Source organism: Ictidomys tridecemlineatus, chromosome 7, assembly GCF_052094955.1.
Source record: "Ictidomys tridecemlineatus isolate mIctTri1 chromosome 7, mIctTri1.hap1, whole genome shotgun sequence".
NCBI classification, from domain to species: domain Eukaryota; kingdom Metazoa; phylum Chordata; class Mammalia; order Rodentia; family Sciuridae; genus Ictidomys; species Ictidomys tridecemlineatus.
The window spans coordinates 129534637-129561556 of NC_135483.1; the positions used below are offsets into that span (position 1 = coordinate 129534637).

Genomic DNA, 26920 nt, shown 5'->3' on the forward strand with positions numbered 1-26920 from the left:
CCTCTTGACAGCCAGCATGTTGTGAGTCAGACATCAGAGTTTTATATTCACTGCCCATTTATTTTCACAGCATTCTAAAAAAATATACACCATTCCATTTTGAGTACAACTGTCATTACTTCTTTAATGAGTGAATCAAGATTAGAGTTCCAGAGCAATCTATTTAATGTGATGTTCTTCCTTGTCCTGTAGCTGGTGCTCCATCAGTAATACTCCCCTGGCCACACACCATTTTCAGAAAACTTTTAAGACTCATATAACCACCACAAACCAATTTTTAAAAATCTTTTCTCTTTTTTTGCATGGATTTTCAATTATTCAAAATGCATAAGAGGTTGGGGATGCAGCTTAGTGACAGAACATGTACTTAGCATGTGCAAGACCCTGGGTTCAATCCCCAGCACCACCAAAACAAAACCTAATCAGAACAAGACATTATCACCCAAAGCTTTACAACAAGTGTAAAGCTATCTATTAGCATCCACACATGAAATAACACTTTAATATTGTTTGTCATTAATATTATAATTTCCAAAAGTATCAAGTGTTAAAGGAATTTTGCCAGCTCAATCTGCCTTTATAATAGACATTAATATTTCTTATTTTACTGCTGGTTTAATAAACTTGGAAATCATGTGGTTTTGTACGTTTCTATTTCAAGTACAATACCAAAAAATACTTTCTTAGCTTTAGTGTATTCCATATCTTTGGAGGGAGAAATAATGTAAAGCATTGTTTTTGTGCTTATTCTGGAAAAGCTTCTATAGCAGCTTAAAAAGCCACTGAGTTTTTTTGTTTGTTTGTCTTTTTGTGGTGCTGGGGATTGAACCCAGGGCCTTGTGCATGTGAGGCAAGCACTTTACCAACTGAGCTATATCCCCAATCCTATTGAATTTTATTTGAAAGGGAGCCAGTGACTTTAAAATATTGCTGGCCTGAATTAATTCAAATTCTTTTTTATAACGTCTCTCCCCCTCTAGATATTCAAAGAAGAGAGGCAATCCAAAGACATAAAAAAAAAATTATCTTTTAAGAAGCAGAACAAATGACAAGAATTCATCTGACATTAAGATAATAAAAGCTGGATTTTTAAAAATGGCAAAGCAAAATGGCCACATTCTGAGCAAGTTAGCATGTTCAAAGTAAAGTGGAAGGACAATTGAGCTGGCACTTTGGGGCAAGCTTTATATGGAGCAGATTTTCTGGTAAGTTCACCCTACTCCAGAGAGGGTATATATCTTTATTTCATAGGTTGGTGACCTTGGAATTTAGATCATTCCCTCAATTCAGGAGTCCACAGGCCTCTGCTTCTGCCAAGAAATCAGCCCTTAATCTTTTACTTTCCCAATAACTGTTTCTACTTTCACATATTAAGAAAAATAAAAATGTAAGGAAACACCACTATTTCGAGTATATTAATGATGAATATCAAGGTCACAGCTTTTGAGGAGTACATACATCAGCAAATTTTCTCTCTGCTTCCTTGGCTATTATCTTTGAAATTTATAAGACTGTATTTAGTTTTCCAGTTTTTCTGCTTTTGTGCAACTGGGGAAAGAACTTAGGACTTCAAGCAAGCTAGACAAGTGCTCTATCACTAAGCTATACCCTCAGTTCTTCTACTTAAGTTTCTTATTTTTAGTTGCTGCTGTTGAATATTTTGTATTTCTTTTTTTCTGGTCTTGCTGTTCTTTTTTAATATTTATTTTTTAATTGTAAGTGAACACAATACCTTTATTTTATTTTTTTGTGGTGCTAAGGATCGAACCCAGTGCTTCACGCACAGTAGGCAAGCACTCTACCTTTGAGCCACAACCCCAGCCCTGGTCTTGCTGTTCTTAACTTTTTTCTTTTTAGATTGTCATAGTTAATATCATTATGTATCAAAGAAGGAAAATTCTGTAGCTTTTCCTACCATCTTAACACAGAAGAGTCTCTTAATTAAAAACACGCTTAGTTGAGCTGGGCTTGTGGGTACACACCAGTAATCCCAGATACTTTCAAGGCTAAAGCAGAAAGATCACAAATTTGCAGCCAACCTGGGCAACTTAGCAATATCTTGTGTCGCAAAATATAATTTTTTAAAAAAAAGTGGGGTTGCGGGGGGGATGGGTAGTTCAGTAGTAGAGCACTTGCCTTGCATGTGGAAGGGCCTGGGTTCAATCCCAAGTAACACATGCAAACCCACAGAGCTTAATTGAAAGCATGTTAATTACTTTTTAGGTGATAATGACAAATAATAAATCTAATAATCTAGAGATTTTTTTTTTGTCTCTAAGATCTGGGCTGGGGATATAGCTCAGTGGTAGAGTGCTTCCTTGGCATGCATGAGGCCCTGGATTCAATCCCTAGCATCATAATAAAAATTAATTAAAAAAAACCCAAAACCCTTTATGTATTACAATACCACACAAATGTCCTTTATTTCATTTATTTATTTTTTCAGAAATACATACTGAGCACCTGCTGATTAACAGGTATAATTGTAGATACTAGGGATGAAACAGTAAAAAACAATAAATAACTGTCCTAATAGGGAATAAGCAAACAAGCAAACATATTGTATATATTGGAGTCAGCAAACATTTTCTGTAAAATAGAGTGAAGATTTTCTTTTGTGGCCTATTCATATTCATTGCAACTACTCAAAGTTGTCATTAGTGTGAGAAAGCAGCAATATAAAACATTTTAAAAAGTGGGCATATCTGTGTTCCAATAAAATTTTACAAAAATAGGTTATAGGTCAGATTTGGCCCACTGGCCACAGTTTTCACACTCCTGTTATATATGATTTTAACAAATATTACATAGGGAAGTAGCTAAGTTCAAATGTACAAGAAGTTCTACAGATAGTGAGTAAGATCCTCACTGGCAAGGTTACATTTGAGCAAAGACTTATAAAAGGGTAAAAAAAAATAGGGACATAGACACATGGTGCAAGACCTTCCAGGCAGATGAAATAAGATGCACAAAGGTTTTGCAACAGGAGCATATTTAGTTTGTTCAAGGAACAGTAAATAGCCTGATGTGGTCAAGATGAACATCAATAAAGGAGTCAGTGCCACAGAGAGTGCCAGATTCTGTAGGGCTTTATAGACCATTATAAAGATTTTGAATCTTTACACAGTAGAAAACCATTGAGTGATTTTGAACAAAGAAATGATATCATCACACTTACCTTTGAAAAAGTTTTCTCTGGCTTCAATGTTAAAAATAGACTATACAGTGGAGGATGTAGCTCAGCGGTATGAGTGCTTGCCTGGCATGCATGAGGCCCTAGGTTCCATTCCCAGCAATCCCTAATGTGCGCGTGTGCTTGCATGAATGCACACACGCGTGTGCACACATGCACGCACACACACACACACACACACTGTAGCAGAACAAGAATATAAATTAAATCACTTTGAGAGTTAATAAGAGTCAAAACGAGAGAACTTAGAATGAATAGTTATAACTGTGGTCTGAATATTTGTTTCCACCAAACTCATGTTGAAATTCTAACCTCCAAGGCAATGGTATTAAAAAGTGGGGACTTTCGGGATATGATTAGGACATAAGGGTAGAGCCCTCATTCATGGGATTATAGTTCTCATAAAATAGGCCCAAGAGAATTCATTTCCTCATGTACCACTGAGAACACAGGGAAAAGGTACTATGTATGAATCAAGAAATAGGCCCTCATCAGACAATAAATTTACCTATGCATTTTTGTACTTCCCAGTCTCTAGAACTACAAGAAAGATACTTATAGTTTATTAGCCACTGAGTTTATAGTATTTTGTTAGAGCAGCCGAAACAGACTAAGTAGTGATTAAAGTAGTGGAAAGTAGTTAGATAATGAATATATTCTGAAAGTAGAGCTAAAGGATTTGTTGAGGGATTGGATATATATACTATAAAAGAAAGAGAAGAGTGAATGATGGCTCCAAAGTTTTTGTCCTCAGGTAGCAAAGGGCTAAAATATTTATTTATACAGGAAGACTGCAAAAGGAGCAGCATTGGGCGAAGGAGTTGGAGTCTGGTGTAAATCAAAGATTAGTATGGATGTACAAAGTTGAAAATGCTAATTAAACATCCATGCAGAGATGTTAGGCACAAATGAAGGTTATACAAATTGGAGTTCAGGGAAAAGGTTCAGGCTGGAGATATAAATTTGGGGACTACTTGCTTATAGTATATAAAGCCACAAAATGGGTTATCACAAAAGATAAAGTACTGACAGATCAAACCCTTTAGTGTTCCAATATTTACAAGTTGAAGATAACAAGAAAAACTAAGGAAGGAAGTTGAGAAGCAATGACCAGTGAAGTGAGTAAAAAATCAAGAACAATGCTCTGGAAATTAAGTAAAAAAATATTCAATAAAACATAGTGATATATTGCATTGACTGCCATTGATAAGCTGCGTAAAATAAAAATTGAAATTGACAACTAGACTTGGCAACACAGTTGGCACAGCTCTAATGAAGTTGCTAAAAAAAAAAAGTGCTAAGAATCTTTTGTTATGAAGTATGCCTTTATAAAACCTTTTCCACAGAGTTTGATAAAGAAACTTTCTGAGTTGTTGAAAATCTAAGGATATTCTTATATTCCTTTCATATGTGAAAACTGAACAAATTTCTATAATATTTTATACATTAAAATTTTTATTTTAATTATACATTGAAAAATTATAGTAGCATGTATTTATAAGGTACAAAGCAATGTTTTGATTTATGAAAAAATGTATAAAAATTAAATCAAGCGAATTAACATTTGTGGTGAGAACATTTGAAATTTACCCTGAGCAATTTTGAAATGTACGTGATTTGGTACATTTAGAACACTGTGCAATATTTCTTAGAGAAAAAAATAAATCTCATTCCTCTTGTCTGAGTCTTTGTATCCTTTGACCAATATCTCCCCATTCCTCTCAATTCCCTGTTTCTGATAACCACCATTCTACTCTTTCTTTGAGTTCAATTGTTTTAGGTTCTACATGTAAGAATGTGTGGTATTTATCTATGCTTGGCTTATTGCACTTATTGCGCTTCTCCAGTTATCCATATTGTAACAAATATCAAATTTTCTTTTTAGAGGCTGAATAATATGCCATTGTGTATACATACCATATTTTCTTTTCCATTAATCCAATGATAGATATTTAGGTTGATTCCATAAACTTAGCTATTGTGAATATTTCTGCAATGAACATGGGAATACATAAATCTTTCTGACATACTGATTTCACATATTTTAGGTAAATACCCAGAAGTGGGATTTTTGTGTATCATATAGTAATACTGATTTTTTTTTAAAGAGAGTGAGAGAAATTTTTTAATATTTATTTTTTTAGTTTTCGGCAGACACAACATCTTTGTTTGTATGTGGTGTTGAGGATCAAACCCAGGCCGCATGCATGCCAGGTGAATGCGCTACCGGCTTGAGCCACATCCCCAGCACAGTAATACTGATTTTTAGAAAAAAAAATTTTTTTGGCAGTACTAGGGATTGAACACAGGGCCTCACTAGTGTTAGAAAAGTTGTCTACCTTGCTACATTCCTAGACCTTTTTAAAAATTTTATTTTGATACAAATTTAAATTTTTTAAAAAATTTTGCTCAATACAGTCAGCCCTGAACTTGAACTTGCAATCCTCCTACTCAGACTTCCGATTAGCTAGAACTACAGGTGTGTACACTTCTTTTTTTTTTTTTAAAGGAACTTCTAGTAAAACAAAATGCCCTTACATTCCTCACCAACAATGTACAAGCAGTCCCTTTTCTTTATATCTTCATCAACAACTTTATTTTTTCTCTCTCCCCCCCGACCCGGCCAGGACTGGGGATTGAATCCAGAGCCTCACATGTGAGGCAAATTTACCACCACTGAACTACAACCAAGCCCTTTTAAATTTTTTTAAATTTTAAGACATGGTCTTGTGCTAAGTTGCAAAGGCTGGACTTGAACTTGTGATCTTCCTGCCTCAACCTCCTGAGTCGCTTGGATTACAGGTGTGCACCCTCAAAAGGCTCTTTTGTCTTTTTGATAACAGTCATTCCAACACATGAGAGGTATTATCTCATTTTGTTTTGTTTTGCTGTAGTACTGGGGATTGAACCCAGTGCCTTGTACATGTTAGGCAAGTGGTCTACCACTGAGATACATCCCTTACTCTTTTTCATTTTGAGACAGTGTCTGGCTAAATTGCCCAGGCTGGCCTTATATATTTGATCCTCTGCCTCAACCTCTCAAGTAGACTGGATTGTGTTTTGTTTTGTTTTGTTTTCTGTGGGTTGGGTTTTGGTGTGTGTGTGTGCGCGCGCGCATGTGCGCACGCTGAAAATCACACCTATAGACTTGTGCATGATAAGAATGTGCTCTACCACTGAACTATTAGCCCATTCCTCTACAAGATGTTATTTTGAAAATTTTTTTCTAGATCACATTTCTTGAAATATCTTAATATTTTTCCTCTCAACTGCTTTTCTCAATTACATTGACAATTTCATCTTCACTAAGTTTCTGACTTAATATCTAGAATGACAATAGTGTCAGGATTCCCATGGTCAGATGTTTCTTCTGTAACTCCATTTATGATACATTTGAACAACCTTATCAAATTTTGGTTGTTTGTTGCACTTTTATTTTTGTGAATGTATTTTTCTGTTTCAGCAGTCAAAACAAAATACTAGAGACTATGTGACTTAAACAACAGAAATTTATTTCTCACAGCTCTGGAATCTGAGAAATCCAAGATAAGGTCATGGAAAGATCAGTTTGTTCTGAGGCTTTTTCTCCTGGCTTATAGGCAGCTGCCATCTCTCTGTAACCTTACATATTAAAAGTGAGCTCTCTAGTGTTGCTAATCTTATGAAGTGAAGCCCCAACCTTATAGTTTCATTTAACCTTAAAGACTTCCTTTGAAACCCCATATTCAAATATTAAGGGTTATGGTTTCAACATCTGAGTTTTAGGAGGACACAAGCATTTCACCCTTGGGCCCCCCAAACTCATATCCTTCTTGCATGAATAAATATGCTTAGAAAGTCTTAACTAATTCTAGCACCAATTCAAACATTTAAAATTCAAAGTCTCATCTAAATACATCTAAAATAGATATGGATAAGACTTAGGGTATCTATTCCTCCTGAATCAAAATTTTACTCCAGTTGTAGAACCGTGATACCAATTAAGTTACATGCTTCAAAAATATGATGGTGGGACAGCTGTAGAATAGATATTCCCATTCCAAAGGGAAAAAAGGGAAAACGAGGAAGAAGTGACAGGTTTCCAGGAAATTCAAACCTTAGCAAGAAGAATGCCATTAAATCTTAAGACTTGAAAATAATCCTGTTTGGCCTGATGCCCCGCCTTCAAGGACAGGTAAATTGCTATATAGTCCAATCCTATAGAATTGAGAAATTCGAAAGCCTTTATTCATTCTGTCCTTCATTCCCTCTCCTTAGTTTAAACTGTCAATGTTTCTGCTGGTATAATCACATCTCTATTCCTAACTTTTGCTGAGATGGCTGAATAAATCCATGAGTTACACTCATGATTTCTTTATTAAATTATTCTTCAGCCACTTCTTTAGTGTTCTTTATAGAACAAGCTTTCTCATTTTGTACAATTTGAATAGTCTGGGTGTTTTCTAAATTTCCATGTTCTGGTTTCTTTTTGCTTACTAACACCATTTCTGTCCTCTCATATTTTATTATAAGCAGTAAGGAGGACCCAAGCCATAATTTCTATAAATAGCTTTAAAATCTCCTCTGCTAAATGAACAATGTATTTTATTGAATGTTCTACCTATTTAAAAGCTCTAGAAAATTAATCAGGCTAGTTCTTTGCTACTTTATTACAATCAACTTCCCTCTAGTTTCAATAACCCATTCCTTATTTCCATCTGAGACTTCACCAGAAAGGCCTTTGAATACCTAGATTTCTACCAACATTCTGTTCACAGTTATTTATGTACTTTATGTGAAGATGAAAGTTTTCTTTCTAGTTTTCTTTACAAACCCTCACAAGAATCATGTTGAATGTTATTTCTAGCATGATAGAGCTCTTCTAGCCTGTATCCATTACCTATTATTTCTAAAACTACATCCACATTTTTAGGTATTGCTACAGCAGAGCAGTATCCTACATCATGGAATCAATATTAGTATTAGCATCCTCCTGAAAAACAGAACCAATAGGATGTATGTATATATAGAAAGAACCTTATTATAAGTAACTGGTTCATGTGATTATGTAATAGTTTTAAGACCTGCAGTCAGCAAACTGCAGACAAAGGGCCAACAGTACACATTCTAGTACAAAGGTGGTAGGTCAAGACCCATGAAAATATGCTTTAGTGTAATTCTGAAGGCAGGAAAAAATTTATGTCCCAGCTCAATATTCAGGTAAGAGGCATTACCTCTTAAAGTAAGGTTAAACTTTTATTCTATTTAGACCTTCAAGTGACTGGATGACAGTCATCCACATTAGAGATAACAATCTGCATTATTCAGCCTACTAATTCAAATGTAAATCTCACAAATGCACCTGGAATAATGACTGAGCAAATATTTATGCCCCCCCCCATTAATCAAATTGATACATAAAAGTAAACATCACAGTCAGAAAATTCCTACTTTTAATTATCTATTTTGGTAAAACATCATATAGGTTTATCATGAAGGGCATGGAAACATGCTTTGTTCTCTGATCATAAACTGATTGATAGATGTGCAATGAAAAATCAGCAGCAGCATTTAAAGAGTCATGTCACTGGTCATTGATCATATTGTATATCTTCTATAATGATTTGTGGACTGAAGAGCTAGCAACAAAGTCCATACTTCATGGAATTTCAATGAAGAGTCTATGGTGAATTAAATTGGAACTGTGTGGGGCTGGGGTTGTGGCTCAGTGGTAAAGCGCTCACTTAGCATGTTCAAGGCCCTGGGTTTGATCCTCAGCACCACATAAAAATAACTAAAATAAAAGTGTTGGGTCTAACTACAACTAAAAAATAAATATTTTTTTAAAAAATAGGAACTGTGTTTTTAGGGGATAGGTGTGGTTTAATTGAACCACGCTAAAATTTGTATATACTGAAAAGATGCAAAATGAAGACTTCTTGTAACTTGCATACAATAAATTGTACACATATAAAGTCTATGGTTAGGACTGGAGTTGTGGCTCAGTGGTAGAGTGCTTGCCTAGCATGTGTGAGACACTGGATTCAATCCTCAGCACCATGTAAAAATGAAATAATGTATGTTCACCTACAACTAAAAAATAAATGTTTTTAAAGTATGTAATTAGGCCATTTCTGTCATCCATATATATCTATAAAACTATTAACATAATTATCCATTATCTCTAAAAGTTTCCTCTTATCCCTTTATACAAAATGCTTTTTTATTCTTCCATGTTACCCAACTCCATGATTCAAGGCAACTATTGATTTTCTTTTCTTAACAATAGATTAGTTTTCATTTTCTAGAATTTCATAAAAAATGGAATTATATAGTAGATATTCTTTTTTGTCTGACTTCTTTCATTTGGTACAATTATTTTCAGTTTCTTTCATTTTGCTGCATATTTTAATTGCTCATTACTCTTTTCTTTCTTTTTTTGCAGTACTGGGGATTGTACCCAGGGACTAGAGCTCACTAAGCAAGCATTCTATCACTGAGCTACACCCCAAGCCTTTTTTTTTTTTAACTTTTAGACAGGGTGTCACTTAGTAGCCCAGGCTAGTCTCAAGCTTGTTCTGCTCCTGCCTCAACATCCAAGTAGCTGCCACAACAGCGAAGCATCTCCATTCCCTTTTATTGATAAAGTGTATTTACTATACAAATATAGGATTTAAATTATTCTTTAGTTGATTGACATTTGGGTTGCTCCTACTCTTTAGATATTACAAATAATGTTGCTATGAACATTCCTGTACAAAGTATTATGCAAATGAAACACACTACTTCTTTGGGATATTTACAAAAGAATAGAATAACCAGATCATATGGAAGGAATGTATATAATTTTTTAAAAATTGTCAAACTTTTTCAAAGGGTTTATTGCTGTTTTACATTCCTGCCATCAGTGAATGAACACTCCAGATTCTCCTATATCCTAGTGAAAACGTGAAGTGGTCTTTATTTATTTATTTATTATTTTAGTCATAGGTCTATAGTGCATTTCTCTAATGATTAATGATATTGAACATTTTTATATGCTGCTTTTGCCAGCCATCTTTTTATGTTTTTGGTGAACTGTTCAAATCTTTGCCCATTTTTAATTGGGCTACATATTTATCATTACTAAATTTTGAGAGTTTTCTTCTTCTTCTTCTTTTTTTTTTTTAATACTGGGAATTGAACCCAGGAGCTTTCTATCTCTGAATTACATCCCGAACTCCTTTTATTTTATTCTGAGGCCATCTCACTGAATTGTCCAGGCTGGCCTTGATCCTCCTGCCTCCTTCACCCAAGACTGAGATTGTGGTCATATGCCATCATACCCTGCTTTGAGATTTCTGGATACAAATAATTTACCAGATAGATAATTTACAAATATTTTTCATCCAAACCTGTGGTGTGTCTTTTCATTCTTTTAAGAGTATATTCCAAAGAGTAGAATTTATTTATCATTTATTTTGAGATGGGAAGTTGCTGTTTCCCAGGCAGGTCTTGAACTTACCATTTTCTTGTCTCAGAGTCCCAAGTAGCTGGGATTACAAATTCAGAATTTTTATTTTATTTTTTGAAGTACTGTGGATTGAGTCAGGAATGCCTTACCACTGAGCTATATTTGTAGCTCTCTTAATTTGCAGAGGTAAGGGGGTAGTTCTGGCTAAATTGCTGATGCTGGCCTCAAATTTAGTAATCTTCCTTCCTCTGCCTCCTGAGTCACTAGGATTATAGGTGTGCACCACTGTGCCTGGCAGAACTTATTTTTTATTTTGATGAAAGCAGATTTATATAAATCTAACTTTTATAGGTCTAGATTTTATATTATTTGGATCTGAGGTGTCCCTCAAAAGCTCCAGTGTTGATGTAGGAACATTCAGGGGTAAAATGACTGAAATGTGAGAACTGTAACCTAATCAGACCATCCTAGTTTGAATGGACTAACTAGGTGGTAAATGTTGGCAGGTAGTTAAAGATGGGTCACTGGGAAAGTGCCCTGGAAGAGTTTATCTTCCCTCTGGTCACTAAACTTCTTTCCTCTTTTTCTGCTTTCCAGCCACTATGAGGTAAACAGCTTTCCTCTGTGGCTACTCCTCTGCCCTGGTATTCTCCCTTGCCTTGAGCTCAAAGCCAAAAAAGTTGGCCAACCATGGACTGAACCTCTGAAACCTTGAGCCCAAAACAAATTTTTCCTCCTCTAGTTGTTCTTGACAGGTATTTTGGCTATATCAATGAAAAGCTGACTAAATCAATGAGATATATATGAAAAATCTGTAGAAAAAGCAAAAAGATTTTCTCCTTTGTATATATTTTCTTTCAGAAATTTTATATTTGAGCTTTTACACTTATGTATGATTCATTTGGAGATAATTTTTTAAATATAATGGAATGTATGATGAATGTTCATCATTTGGCTTATAGATACATTTTCCTAGCTCTGGGTAGTTGTAGATGGACAGAATGCCTTTGTTTTATTTATTTCTATTTGGTGCTAACAATACAACCCAGTGCCTCACACATGCTAGGCAAGAGCTCTGCCACTGAGTTATAGTCCTAGCCCATAGTTCACTTTTTGTACGTTTAAAAAGGTCATGTTTGATACAATTACAATTCTAGGTTAATAGTTCTATCAAGTATTTTAAAGATATGGTTTTCCTATCTTGCATTGTTTCTGATGAAAAAATCTGCTGAGATCCATATGCTTGATGCTATATGTGTCATAGGTCTCTTTTCCTTCAGACCTTTTCAAGATTTTCTTCTAGCATTGGTTTTGAACAATTCAATAACTTATGTTAATGCAATCTTCATGTTTCTTGGTTTTGGGTTTCATGGAGCTTCTTTAGTCTTTGAATTTCAAGCTTTCATCAAATTTAGAAAAATTCAGCCTGTATTTCTTTGAGCATTTTTTCCTCCCATTCCCACCTAAGAGCAATTCAATTACAAATATATTAGGTTGTATTTATAATTTAATATAACACACATCTGTTATTTATAAAGTTGTCCCATAGTTTAGTGATGTTCTATTCATCTTATAATAATTCACTTTCTGTGCTTTCCTTTTAATGATTTCTATCATGTCTTCAAATTCATTAATTTTTTCTTCTACAACATGTAATATGCTGTTAAGGCTATATCTTGAGTTTTTCATCTTAGGCATTGTTGTTATCAGCACTAGAAGTTTGCTTTAGGTCTTTTCTGTGCCTTCCATTTTTCCACTTAACATATTCAACCATTCCTTTAGCTTTGTTTTATATATGGAATACAGTTATAACAACTGATATCTTCATCTGCTAATGCTCCCATCTACATTAATCAGTTGCATTTAGTTTATTTATCTCTTCGAAACTGTCATATTTTCTCACTTCTTTGCATGTTTAACCATTTTCTAATAGGAGTCAGATATGTAAATTTAACCTTGTGAGATGCTAGACATTTTTTGATGCAAATATTCTTGAGCTTTTTCCTGAGATATGATTGATTAGAAATAATTTGGCCTTTTCAGGTCTTTCTTTTAACATTTCCTAAAGCAGAACCATAGAAGAAGTTAAATTTAAGGCTAAGTATTTCACACCACTGAGGTAATTCCTTTTAAATATTATATCCTATGCTCCAAGAATTGCGAGGTTTTGTAGTTTGGCTGGTGGAAACAGGCAATATTTCTATTCCTTTGAAAACTTGCACACTCTTCCCTCTTTTAATGCTTTTAATGACTCTTTCCATAGCCTCAAGTAGTTTCATCACATTCATCAGCTGATTAGTACTTTCTTAAAAACTTGAGGGGGGATATTTTGCAGATCTAGTAGTAACTCACATTGCTCCAATACTCTACCCTGTGAATTCTAGTCACCCTGACCTCAGAAACTATCAGTAATGTCTCCTCAATTGAGCCGTCTCTGTGTTTTCCATTGTTCTTTCTTTTTTTGGAGGGAGTGAAGGCAGAGGAATTGAATCCAAAGCCTTGCACAGGGTAGGCAAGTGTTCTTATTACTGAACTTTATCTCCAGCCCCTCTCTGTTATCCTGTCTTGTGCAAAAGCCTGGAATGTGTTCCAATGCAGACAATAGTAGAGCACACCTTGTTTCATATTCCCGCTTTCAGGGAACCTTTTCCACCTAATGCCTCAAGTTTTCAAAACACTTGTTTCACATATTCCTTTTCTTTTTTAATTTCAGTTATTTCAGATATAAGGAAAAATCTTTTCACCCATCTTGTCTAAGGAAATTATTTAAAAATTCCTTTTAAAATTATAGTAATTACAGGGGCTGGGATTTGGCTCAGTGGTAGAACGCTTGCCTAGCATGTGTGAGGCACTGGGTTCCATTCTCAGCACCACATATAAATAAATGAAATAAAGACCATTTGACAATTAAAGAATATTAAAAAAAAATATATAGTAATTACAATCCCAGCACATAAAGTTTATCAAGATGCTTCCTCATCTTTGTGGGGATCCATGTATCCAAGAATGCCACACATTATTCCCATTTTTCTTATTTATGAAAAGAGAAAAAATGAAAATGAATTGGTTCAGTTTTATAGCCAACTCAAAAAGCAGTAATGGATGGTTCGAGCTCATTCTGAATAATATAAACCTTGTCTCATTCAGGAGAATGCTAGGAGTCGAAGAATCCCACTTTTTTTTTTTTTAAATCACTGAGCCACACCCCCAGTCCATTTTATTTATTTTTAAAAATATTTAAATTTTTTTTTTTAGTTTGTAGATGAACATAATACCTTTATTTTATTTTTATGTGGTTCCAAGGATCAAACCCAGTGCCTCACACATATCAGGCAGGTGCTCTACCACTGAGCTACAACACAGTCCCCTTTTTATTTTTTATTATAAGACAGGGTCTCACTAAGTTGCTGAGGCTGGTCTTGAACTTGTGCTCTTCCTGCCTCAGAGTCACTGGAATTTCAGAATTGTGCCACCATGCCCAGTTCTACCTTTTGTTTTAATGACTAAGATTATTTTCATTTTATGAAGGAAAGCATGTGATTTATTTTTTTTCCATTCCAACTCTTTCCTTTGAGTTAGTAAAAATACCTGGTACACTATTGTAATCACTCTTCTGCCAATCTCCCACCCTACTAATTTATTTACTCATAGGCATTACCATTGATTTTCTTGTATTGCTATGTCTTCCAAAGTACATTTGTGAGATCAGCTGTGTCAGGGTTGGTAGAACATACATTTTTTGAAGTGCATTTTGTCACTAAAATATTGTTTATTTGTCCTAAAATTCATCCCTCTAAATTATATAATATAGGGGGTTTTAATCACAAATTTAAAAGTCAATTCCAATTTGTTTTGATTTCCAGAAAACCAAGTAAAGACTACCTTAAGTTTTGATGAGAGATACTGGGTTATGCAAAACATATAAACTACGATTCTTCCCAACCCTTTTAGATATTTATATATTCTTTTAAAGAATTATAGAATCTCTGGGTCAACTCTGTATACATACATTTAAACAAATTAAAAAACAGTCTAATAGAAATGTTATAGAAATATTGTGTGTGTGTGTGTGTGTGTGTGTGTGTGTGTGTGTGTGTGTGTGTTGCTGCGGATTGAACCCAGGGCAAGCACTCTACCAAGTGAGTTATATCCCCAGCCCTAGAAATATTTTTAAAAACATTAATATCAGTGTTTATTGAATATTTGTTAGGTAAAATTCTTGTGGATTTTTTTTTTTTTTTTTGGTGATGCTGGGATTGAACCCAGGGCCTTGTGCATGTGAGGCAAGTACTCTACAAACAGCTATATCCCTAGGCCTCTTGTGGAATTTTTTAAATAAAGAAGTTTAAAAGGACATTTTAGCCAGATATAGGAGCACATACCTGCAATCTCAGCTATTTGGGAGGCTGAGATAAGTTCGTGGTCAGCCTTAGCAAATTAGCAAGATCATGACTCAAAATAAAAAAATAAAAAAGGTTGGGACTAGGCGTGGTGGCACATGCCTGTGATCCCAGAGGCTTGTAAGGCTGAGACTGAAAGGATCATAACTTTAAAGCTAGCCTTAGCAAATTAGCAGGACCCTGTCTCAAAAAATAAAAAGGGATGGGTATATGGCTCAGTGGGTAAGTGCCCCTGAATTCAATCCCTGATACTAAAAAAAGAAAGAAAGAAAGAAAGAAAGAAAGAAAGAAAGAAAGAAAGAAAGAAAGAAAGAAAGAAAGAAAGAAAATGAAAGAAAGGAAGAAAAGGGAAGAGAGGGGGAATGGGGATGTAGCTCAATGGTAGAGGATATACTTACCATATGCAAGACCCTGGATTTGATCCCCAGCACCATAAAAAAAAAAAAAAGACATCATGCACGTTTAATACATTAATCATGGAAAAATGCAGACAAAAACTATAATGAGAAATTTCTTCTTTAGCTGGTTTGATTGCATTAATTACTCTTTGAATGCAGAACCAACCTTGCATGCCTGGGATAAATCATAAACGGACATGGTACATAGTTCTTTTGATACACTGTGATATTTGATTCATCGGTATTTTGTTGAAGTTTTTATTTTCATCTGTGTGCATGAGAGATAATGACCTACACTTTTCCTTTCTTGCAATGTCTGTGTGGTTAGATTTGGTTAATGCTGGCCTCACACAATGTGTCAGGAAGCATTTCTTCTGTTTCCATGTTTCTGGAAGATAGTGGGGAGACTTGGTACAATACCACCCTTTGATGTTTTTGTACAGTTTTAAAATTTCTATTATTATTTTGTAACATCGCTTTTTTTTTTTTTGATACCAGGGATTGAAGATTGAATTCAGAGGCACTTCACCACTGAACCACATCCCCGGCCCTTTTTTGTATTTTATTTAGAGACAGAGTTTCACTCAGGTGCTTAGGGCCTCACTAAGTTGCTGAGGCTGGCTTTGAATTCCTGAGTCACAGGATTATAGACATGTACCACTGCAACCAGCTCCGTAATATGGCTTCTCAGAAGTTTCCATCATTTTGGCATAACTTAGTAGTCAAGCAATGATGTGGCCAGAGGCTGTGATCAATATGATACAATAATACCTTCACCCTTTGACAGTTATCAGTGTACAAGTTTCAGAACACCTTCAATGTTGCAGCTAATTCTTTAGTCTCTTTTTCTTTTCAGCTTTTGCCAGATGATCTTGAGGATTCTTAATATATGTACAGTTTCCTAGTTTGCCAGGTATTGTGTGGAAAGCATACCTGAATCCTGTGTAGGTATCTCATTTTCATGATCTCCCATTAAATATCTGCAGTTCCAGCTGGAACTATAACCTCTGGTTAACAAAGATAGAAGTTTTTGCCATCATTTCCAACCTAATTTGACAATTTTAGCTGTCAAAGACATGGATTTTCACTCCCCAATCCTAAGCACCCTTTGACATCAAATGTGATCATTTTCACAGTAGGTCAAAAGGTGGTAAAACTACCATTTTGGAGTAGGAATACAGGAATAGCTCATATGAAGAAAAACTTATTGAAACTGTGAATGACAAAAATTGCAGCAGTTTTTCAGTAATAAATGTTTCTCAATGTGTTGTCTGCTTTAGGTTAATTTTCAATGCATGTAAATAGTTGTTTTGACAATTTTCTCCATACTTCATGCTTATTTTTTTGTAGAGAGGAACTGCCAACCACTTCTAACCAACATAACAAAGTCTCCCATATATTAGGCTATAATAATTTTGTACATTATTTTATTCATTATGATAAAATTAATATAACATAAATTAACCACAGTAAACATTTTTAAGTGTACAATTCAGTGGCATTAAGCTTATTAACAATGTTGTACAACTATCACCACTCCCCATTACCAGTTTTTCATCATCCTGAAGAAAAACTCTGTACCCTCTCAATAGTAAATCCATATTCTTCTTGCCCCTCACATTTGGTAACTTTGACTTTACTTTCCATTTTATGCATTTTCCTATACTGTGTATCACATATACCTTGGAGTTACATTTCATAGCCCTTTTTATTTTTCATTCTGAAATAGGGTCTCACTAAGTTGCCCAGGCTGTTCTCAAACATGCCATCCTTTTGCCTAGCCTCCCAAGTGGCTGGGATTACAGGACTGTACCACCACAACCAGCTAGCATAATGTTTGGAAGAATCAATCATGGACTATGTATCCTCTTTGTGACTGAATAATATTTCTTTGTATTCATACATCAATTTTATCATATCATCTTCACTTGATAGCCTTAGTTATTTTTACCTTTGAGCTATTAGTGGTGATATTTCTATGAACACTAGTATGTGAATTTTTTTTGTGTGTGTGGGATGGGGTAGGGGTACTGGGGATTGAATTCAGGGGCACTCAAACATTGATCTAATTCCCAGCCCTATTTCATATTTTATTTAAAGACAGGGTCTCACTATTTCTGAAGCTGGCTTTGAACTCTCAATCCTCCTGTCTCAGCCTCCAGAGCTACTGAGATTACAGGCGTGACTTCTGTGGGAACATGTCTTCCTTTAGCTTGGGCAGCATATATTTAAGTGTAGAAATGATGGATTTTATGGTAACTCCATGTTTAACCTTTTAAGGAAATTTCCAAACTATTTTTGCACATTTTCCACTCCTATAAGCAGTGTATAAGGGTTTCAATTTCAATTTCTCTGTAACCTCTCCAAATATTGGTTATTTTTAAAATAGTTTTACTGAAGTTAACCCGACCCCCGCTGTATTGTGAATTAGCATCCACATTTTAGAGAAAACATTCAGCCTTTGCTTTTGGGGAATTGGCTTATTTCACTTGGCATGATTTTCTCCAATTCCATCCATTTACTGGCAAATGCCATAATTTTATTCTTCTTTAAATCTGAGTAATATTCCACTGAATATTTTTTAAATTTATCTATTTAATCTGTTATACATGACAGCAAAATGCATTTTAATTCATATTATACATATAGAGCACAATTTTTCATTTCTCTGGTTGGACACAAAGTAGAGTCACACCATTTGTGTCTTCATACATGTCCATCTCATTCCACCATCTTTCGACCAAAGCCCTCCTCCCTTACCCTCCCTCCCCTTTGCCCTATCCAAAGTTCCTCCATTCCTCCCATGCTCCTTCCCCTACCCCCATTATAGATCAGCATCCATATATCAGAGAAAACATTCAGCCTTTGTTTTTTTGGGATTGGATTACTTCATTTAGCACAATATTCTCCAGCTCCACCCATTTACCTGCAGATGCCATGATTTTATTCTCTTTGAGTGCTGAGTAATATTCCATTGTGTATATATATACCACAGGTTCTTTATCCATTCATCTACTGTAGGGCATCTAGGTTGGTTCCACAATATAGCTATTGTTAATTGTGTAAAGCAGATATTCTTTATTCTCTCCTCCATCACCACCCAAGTCCCACTACTGGCAACTGTCAATTCTGTCTCTAGATATAACTATTCTGGATATTTCATATAAATGAAAACATACAATCTGTGGCCGTTTGTGTCTAATTCCTTTAACTTAGCATATTATTGAGGCTCATCTGTATTGTATCATGTATCATTACTTCACTCCTTTTGTGGGCTGAATAATACTCCATTGTATCAATATATCATCATTTGTTTCTATATTCATTCACTAATGGACATTTAGTTTGTTTCTACCTTCTGGCTATTATGATTAGTGTGGCTATAAACATTTGTAGATAAGTATTTAAGTGATTTAAGTGTCTATATTATATTTTTTAGGGTACATACTTGAGTAGAATTTTTGAGGTTATATGGTAATTCTGTTTTAACTTTTCAAGAACTGCCAAACTCTTTCTCACAGAGGCAAAACCATTTTACATTCCCACTAATAAGGAGGTTTCTAATTTCCCCATATTCTCATCAATGCATTTTTTTGTTTTTATTTTTACAGTAGTGAAGACTGAACTCGGGGCTCCATGTATGCTAGACGAGTGCTTTACCACCAAGCTACTTCCCCAGCCCTCAATGCTTGTGGGTTTTTTGGGTTTTTTCCCCCTGCTTTTTCATTCTAGGGACTGGAGGTGTAGCTCAGTGTTAAGACTGCACACCTAGCATGCTAAGGGTTCCATCCCTAGCACAACAAAATAGACAAATCACCTAAATGAGTGGTAGGTGGTACCTCATTGTAATTTTGCTTTGATGGCTAATGACGTTAACTGTGATTTTTAAGTAGATGCTCTTTTTTCTTTTTCTTTTTTTTTTAGAGAAAGTGAGAGTGAGAGAGAGTGAGAGAGAGAAAAAATTTAATATTCATTTTTTAGTTTTTGGCGGATACAACATCTTTGTTTGTATGTGGTGCTGAGGATCGAACCTGGGCCGCACGCATGCCAGGCGAGCCTGCTACCACTTGAGCCACATCCCCAGCCCAGTAGATGCTCTTTTTAAGTAGATGCTCTTTATATTTCCACCAACAACCTGAGAAGTTTCAATTTTTCATGGGATTTTCACGAATATGTATTGAATTCTGTCAAATGCTTTTTCTGCATATTTTGAAATGACCACTTAATTTTACTTTGTTAATGTAGTAACATTTGATGTATTGTGGGTTGACTGAACCTTGTTTTCCTAGAATAAATCCTATTTATTCAGGATATTATCCCTTTATATATTACTTAACATGCTATTGTTTAAATTATTTTTGCATTTATGTTCTTGAGGGATACTAGTCTGAATTGTTTTCTTGGTAATGTATTTGTCAGATTTTGGTGTTAAGGCTATCATTACCTAATTAATTATGTTAACAATGTTCTCCTTTCTTCTTTTTTCTGAAATGTTTGTGAATATTTTGAGATTTTTCTGTCTCTTAATTTTGATAAGCTGTTTTCTAAAGGAATTCATCCATCTGACTTAATTTGCTGAATTTGATGATATTAAGTTAAAAACATTCTCGGATATCCTGTAAAATCTCTTTCACTCCTTTTATTTATGGTCTTTCTTTTTCTTTTTTTCTTGCAGTATTGGGGATTGAACTCTGGTGCACTTTACCTCTGAGCAACATTCCCAGTATTTTGTGTTTTTTAATTTGAGACAAGGTCCCTTTAATCACTATCTCCCAAACACCATATTTATTTAGTTTTATGTATTTTATATTACTTTTATTATATATTTTTAAAATAAATACACTAAAAACCTTGAAGGACAATGTTATAATTTTTGCTTCAGTATCATCCATTGATCTTTTTATAGAATGTAAGATGATAAAAATACTCTTTTTTATTTTTATCCAAATATTTACCATTTCTGACGTCCTTCATTTGCTCCAGAAGATCCAACTTTTCTGTTAATATCATTCCTTTTTCACTTGAAGAAGTTCCAGTATCATTTCTTGTAGTACAGGTCTGCTGAAGACAAATTTCTCTTAGTTTTCCATATATAAAACTTTGTTAATTTTTCCATCATTCCTGAAGGACACTTCCACTGGACATAGAATTCTAAACTGACTGATTTATTGTTTCAGCTTTTAAGATGATGTCATACTGTCCTCTGGTTTCTACATTTTCTGAAGAAAAAAAATGCTGGCATTTGAATTATTATCCATTTGTATATAAAGCATTACTTTTTTTTTTTTTTTTGTACTGGGGATTGAATTCTGGGTGCTTTACTACTAAGCCACACCCCTAGCCCTTTTCATTTTTTATTCTGAGACAGGGCACTACTGAGTTGCCCAGGTTAGTCTTGATCTTGCCATCCTCTTGTCTGAACCTCCTGAGTAGCTGAGATATAAGCATGCATCACCATGGCTGGCTAAGAATTGCTTTTTTTTTTTTTTAATCTACTTTCCAGATTTTGTGTTTTTCTTAGGTTCAGACTGTAATGTGTCCACACCTGCTTTTCTAAGAACAGTCCTTATGATTCTAAACTACACCTCAGTATGCTTTATTCCTTCATTTTCTGTCTTGTCCAATGTTTCAGTCCTCTAAATCTGCCTATCCTTTACTATATACTTTCTTCACTTATAAGCTGTCAACATTAATGGTCAGAATGGCTAATTTATAACATTATTAATGTTTTATAATTCACTTGGGCCACTGGTGTTACTTAGCAATACATGAATTCTCCCAAGAGACTATTCCAAATAAAAAATGCAAGATATAAGGTACATACACCACACACACACACACACACAAAAAAAAAAATTAGTAGCTATATAAGATTTAACAAACTAACTCTTGGCCAAGTAATCACGCCTATAATCCCAGCTACCTGGGAGATGAGGCATGAAGGATTGAGAGTTTGAAGCCAGACTGAGAAAATAAGTGTGAGACCCTGTCTCAAAATAAAGAAGTAAAAAGAGCTGGGGATGTAGCTTAGTAGCGAAGGGCTTATTTGTCATGTGTAGGACCCTAGGTTGTATCCCCAGGACTTCGAACAAAAAAACTCTTTCTAGAAGACACCACCTCAAATTCCTTAAAAAGGGAATCTAGAGGGGATACACACACACACACACACATACACACACACACACGCACATATGTGTACACACACGTTTATACACACATATGTACCTACATTTACTTTCCATTTCATTTTATTTTATTTTTTGGTGCTGGGTAATATACTCAAGGACTTACCCTAGTACACACTTTCGCACAGAGCTATACTCCCAGGCCTGAGAGGTACTTTAAAAATTAGTTCAGACTGCAGGGTGTGGTGGTGCATGCTTGTAATCCCAGTGACAGGAGGTTGAGACAGGAGAATCAGTTGGGACCAGCAAAGCTAAAAAGACCCTGTCTCAAAATAAAAAATAAACCGGGTATGGTAGGCATGTCTATAATTCCAGGAGCTCAGGACGTTGAGGCAGGAGGATTAAGAGTTCAAAGACAGCCTCAGCAATTTAGCCAGGCACTAAGCAACTCAGTGAGCCCCTGTCTCTAAATAAAATACAAAATAGGGATGGGAGATGTGGTTCAGTGGTCAAGTGCCCCTGAGTTCAATCCCTGGTACCAAAACAAACAAACAAATAAATAATAAAATAAAAATAAAAAGGGCTGGGGATGTGGCTCAGTGGTTAAGCAACCCTGAGTTCCATCTCTGGTACCAAAAAAAAAAAAAAAAAAAAAAAGTTCACAGATGGGGGTGGGGCTGTGGCTCAGTTGTAGACTGCTTGCCTAGCATATGTGAGGCACTGGGTTTAATTCTCAGCACTGCAGATAGATATATAGAATGAATGAAAGTCAATCAACAACTAAATAATATAGATTTTTTAAAAAAACTTCACAGATAAAAGTTTCAATTTTGAAAAGAATATACAATATGGTAATTGGCAATTTCATCTATTAGACAAAAGGAACAAATTGTCTAGCCCTGTTGAACTCCTCAGAACCATGATGGATCAGTGAACATTTACTCTCTGCTCAGAGGTACCCAGTATATTAGTCAAATTAGTAGAAATAAAGAGTTCACATATTCTTAGTAGATGATCTGATATGAATACCAAAGACTGAAGATGCTTATGCTAATATCCATTCAGATTTAGAAACAAGCTTTGTTCCCCACCCCTCTACTTCTCCTGGATACAGAGTTTGTAAGTGGATCAATAAATTCTTTTATAAAACAACTAATCCAAATAATATATAAGGTTGTCCCACAACTCTTAGAATGTTTCTCTTGGGAAGTGTCCAAGAAGAACATCATGTTGTCAGACTTCAGAGTAACCTAAAAATTCTTCACCTCATTTTTATCACATAGACCTTTTGACTTTTTTTCTTTTTGTCTATATGTTATCCTGTTATATTAGACATTATTATTTCATTTTCCATATAAATAACCATTCTAAACTTTGGTGGATTGCTTTTCTCCCCTCCTCCCATCCCCGATTTGGCAGATTAGTATTCTTGTGGCAAGAAAAATAGTGATTTTGCTTTAAAACATAAGAATGCTTAAAATGAATGGAAAATATCAGAATTTATGGCATACATTTCAAAAATGTTGAAAATAAAATGATATAACAATTGTGTATGTACTTAAGAATTACAATTTAGCTAATTTATATATCATAAAAAATACACAAACTGTAGTCTTGTAATTACTAAATCCAAATGATCTCACCATATATAAACAATTTTCAACAGCTGTCAATATTATCTTTTTCTTTCCAATAAATCTTCCATGTGAGAAAGTAAGCCAAAAACAATTATACAATTTTGATTAAAATAGGAAAGATAGAAATTAGATGACACTGCATCCTGTACAGAATCCTGGGACCTTAGAATCCTTGTGGAAATACAGATGCCAGAGATCCCAATGAAAGTGAAGTTTTTTTCCAGGGATAAGCTGCATCTACTTAATATTTTAGAAGGAAAGGACAAGGTATAGATTCCTAACTCCTTCAGTTGCTTGAGACTCTGGGGAATGCTTGCCAACTAATCTGCAATGTACACTTGTACAACATATACTTGCATATGTCTGGGAGTTTCCCTAGAGCAAGTGGATTATAAAATTCTTAAATCTTTTTTTTTAATAAATTCTTTTTAGTTGTAGCTGGACACACTACTTTTATTTTATTTATTTATTTTATGTGGTGCTGAGGATCAAACCCAGGGCCCAGGGCCTCACATATGCTGGGAGAATGCTCTACTGCTGAGCCATAACCCCAGCCCTCAAATCTTAAATCTTAGCCGGGTGTGGTGTGCATGCCTATAATCTCAGCAGTTTAAGAGACTGAGGCAGAAGATATAGTTCAGAACTTGTCTCTAAATAAAATACAAAATAGGGCTGGGGTGTGTCTCAGTGGTTGAGTGGCCCTGAGTTCAATCCCTGGCATCATAAATAAATAAAATAAAAAGGGCTGGGGATGTGAATGTAGCTCAGAAGTAAAGGCACCCCTTGGTTCAATTCTCAGTACCACAAAACAAAACAAACACTCTTGCACTGGAGAAGTTCTTGGACTGAATATGGCCTGAGGATCTTTTTCTTTATGTTCTAGTCTTTGAAACTTGATGAGTGATTATTTAGCCAGTAACCATGAGGTATATACTTCTCTATTTTCTTTATAAATGGGATCAATTGATTGACTTACATAGCTAGGTATGATTTTGATAAATGGTTTATTTGCTATTTTAGAGCATCATTTGTTATTTTAAAGCATCATGATGAACCTATGGCTTTTCAAAGATTCAAGTGATTCCAGTTATTGTAATCATGGTTCTTCTTTAAGAATCTCAATTGTCAAAATTTGGCCAATAAAAGATCTTTTAAGTTGGCATTTTTGTCACAATTTTCAGATAGCTTGGGAAGTAGTCTTTGTGTTTTGGGGAGTTGTACTAGGAATTGATCCTAGGGCTACATGTATGCTAGACAACTAAGCCACATCCCCAGCCTGGAAAGTGTTCTTTCTCACACAATAATATCGTATAGACCAGTCTTATCTTCTTATGTTAGGAACATGGGAGTGACTATTCTCAAAAAAAACCACTGGCTTCCTTGTGTGGGTCATTTGGAAAAGGCCAAGAAGCAAGATTCTTGAATTCAAAGGGTCTCAGTTCCATCACTAAAATGAAGTCGCAATTACAATAATATTTTAGTACTTTAAGCTTATAAATCATGTTTTGAAAAAAGTTGAAATAGTTAACATAGAAATTATTCTACTAATTTCCTTATCCAATATTTGACTTGGATTCAAACAGGGCTGGGGTATAGGTCAGTGATAGAAAGCTTGACTACTGTGTTTAAGGCCCTGGGTTAGATCCCCCACACTTCAATAACCTCACTGCTTTCATGAAAATAAACACTGTAGATTAACAATTTTAGAAGTCATCATTTTGTGTGTCAAGTTATTATCTCTGTTCAATCAGGAAGATATTTTGTCAAATTCTCTGGTAACTGAAGTATAGAGGTCAGAAAGATAACACTCTTCTTGGGCTGGGGATGTAGCTCATTGAAAGAGAGGTACTTAGCATGCATAGACTTCTAGGTTGATCACTAGTACCATGAGAAAACAAAACAAAACACCCTCTTTCTCTCCAAAACTGTACCTCCCCCAAAAAAGTATGTATCTTAGGCCTGGTGGAACTCTCATTTGATGTGGGCTATACACTGCTAACAAGAAAAACATTTTCTTTCACTTTACATATTTAATTTACTTTGCTGTTGGAAAATTTTTATTAAACCATTGTTTTCATTGTGATCTCCATCCAAAAAGTTTCCATTAGAACCGTCACTCATACTTCTTTCCCTATCTCTCATATGTCATTAACCAGTTGTAGGAAACAAAAATTTCTGTTTTAAACAGAATTTTTTTTCACTTTTTTTTGGGGGGGATGGGACAGTAGTAGTAATAACCCAGGGGTAATTTATAACTGAGCTATATTCCCAGCTCTTCTGATTTTTTGAGACAAGAGTTTTACTGAGTTGCTTCAGGACTTGCCAGGTTGTTAAGGCTGGCCTTAAACTTTCCATTTTCCATGAATTTTTCTCTTTCATCTTCTGTGTGTGTGTGTGTGTGTGTGTGTGTGTGTGTGTGTGTGTGTGTGTGAATGTGTGTGTGCGCGCACGCGCGCATGTGCGTATGTGTTTTACTGGGAACTGAATTCAGGGCCTCACACAAAATGCTCTATCACTGAGATACGTTTCCCAATCTTTTTTTTTTTTTTTTTTTTTTTTTGAGACAATCTGAATAAGTTGCCCAGGCTAACCAAAAACTTGTAATCCTCCTGCATCAGCCTCCTGACTAGGTGGAATTACAGTTGTGTGTCACCATGTCCAGTCTTGCTATCATTTTTCTAACTTCTTAATATATTTTTTATACCAGAAATTTTTAAATTTTCTTCTTCTTTTGTAATATATGCATATAAGGCTCCAAATTTTGCTCTGAGGAATGTATTGCACAAGTTTATTTGTTTACTTTAGGGATGGGGACTGAACCCAAGAACATACCCATGACAAGCTCTACCACTAAGCTACTCTCCATCCCCAGCACACTCAAATTTTGATATACCTTATTTTAGTTATTATTCACTGGAAGGCAATGTTTTTTCCCTCATAGTTTATGTTTTGACTCAAGAACTCTGACTTACAGCCAGGTGCAATGACACATGCCTGTAATTCTTGCAATATGGGAAACTGAGGCAGGAGGATCCCATATTTCAAGGCCAACCTCAGCAATTTAGCAAGACCCTACCTCAAAATAAACATTAAAAAGGGAGGGGGCGCTGAGAGTGTAGCTCAGTGATAACAGTGCTCCTGGATTAAATCCCCAGGACCACCAAAAAAAGAACAAAATAAACAAACCAAGAAGTAATATATGGTTTAGGGATGGTACCTAAGTGGCAGAGCGCTTCCCTAACATACATAAATCCTTTACACCATGGTTTAGTCAATCATTCTGTCTTGGTAGATGTTCAGATTATCTTCAGTCTGTTAGCCTGCTAAATAGGATTATAATAAATAGCCTTGTACATAAGTCATTCTTCATGTTTTCTCTGATATGCAGATGCTAATTCACAAGGGAGGGGGTGCCAGGGAAGAATATAATTATTTTAGGTAGAGGGGACTAAAGGAAGGGGAGGGAGCGGATAGGAAAGATAGTGAATGAAACAGACATTATCTTATATACATATATGACTGCATGACTGATGTGATTCTATAACAAATATAATCAGAAAAAATGAGAAATTAGACTCCATTTATGTATGATATATCAAAATGCATAAATGCTTTCTACTGTCATGTATAACTAATTAGAAAAAATTTAAAAAATTTTAAATAAGCCATTCTTCATATTTTACAATTAAATTATGCCATATACTCTTAAAAATGGAATGGCTACTTGAAAGAGTA

The 26920-nt window shown here is 35.0% G+C and overlaps 1 protein-coding gene across 19 annotated transcripts in view; it reads right to left on the minus strand.

The window, feature by feature from the left end:
• Positions 1–26920, minus strand: part of Baz2b (bromodomain adjacent to zinc finger domain 2B) — a 346930-nt gene that overhangs the window by 266348 nt on the left and 53662 nt on the right. For 18 of the 19 annotated variants that reach the window (XM_040294351.2, XM_021731270.3, XM_078017461.1 and 15 more), the window contains one exon: positions 20379–20481. The gene's annotated coding sequence lies outside the window, so the exon portion shown is untranslated. Of the gene's footprint in view, positions 1–20378; positions 20485–26920 lie in introns of those variants that run through there. The other variant, XM_078017455.1, reaches the window with a different exon arrangement.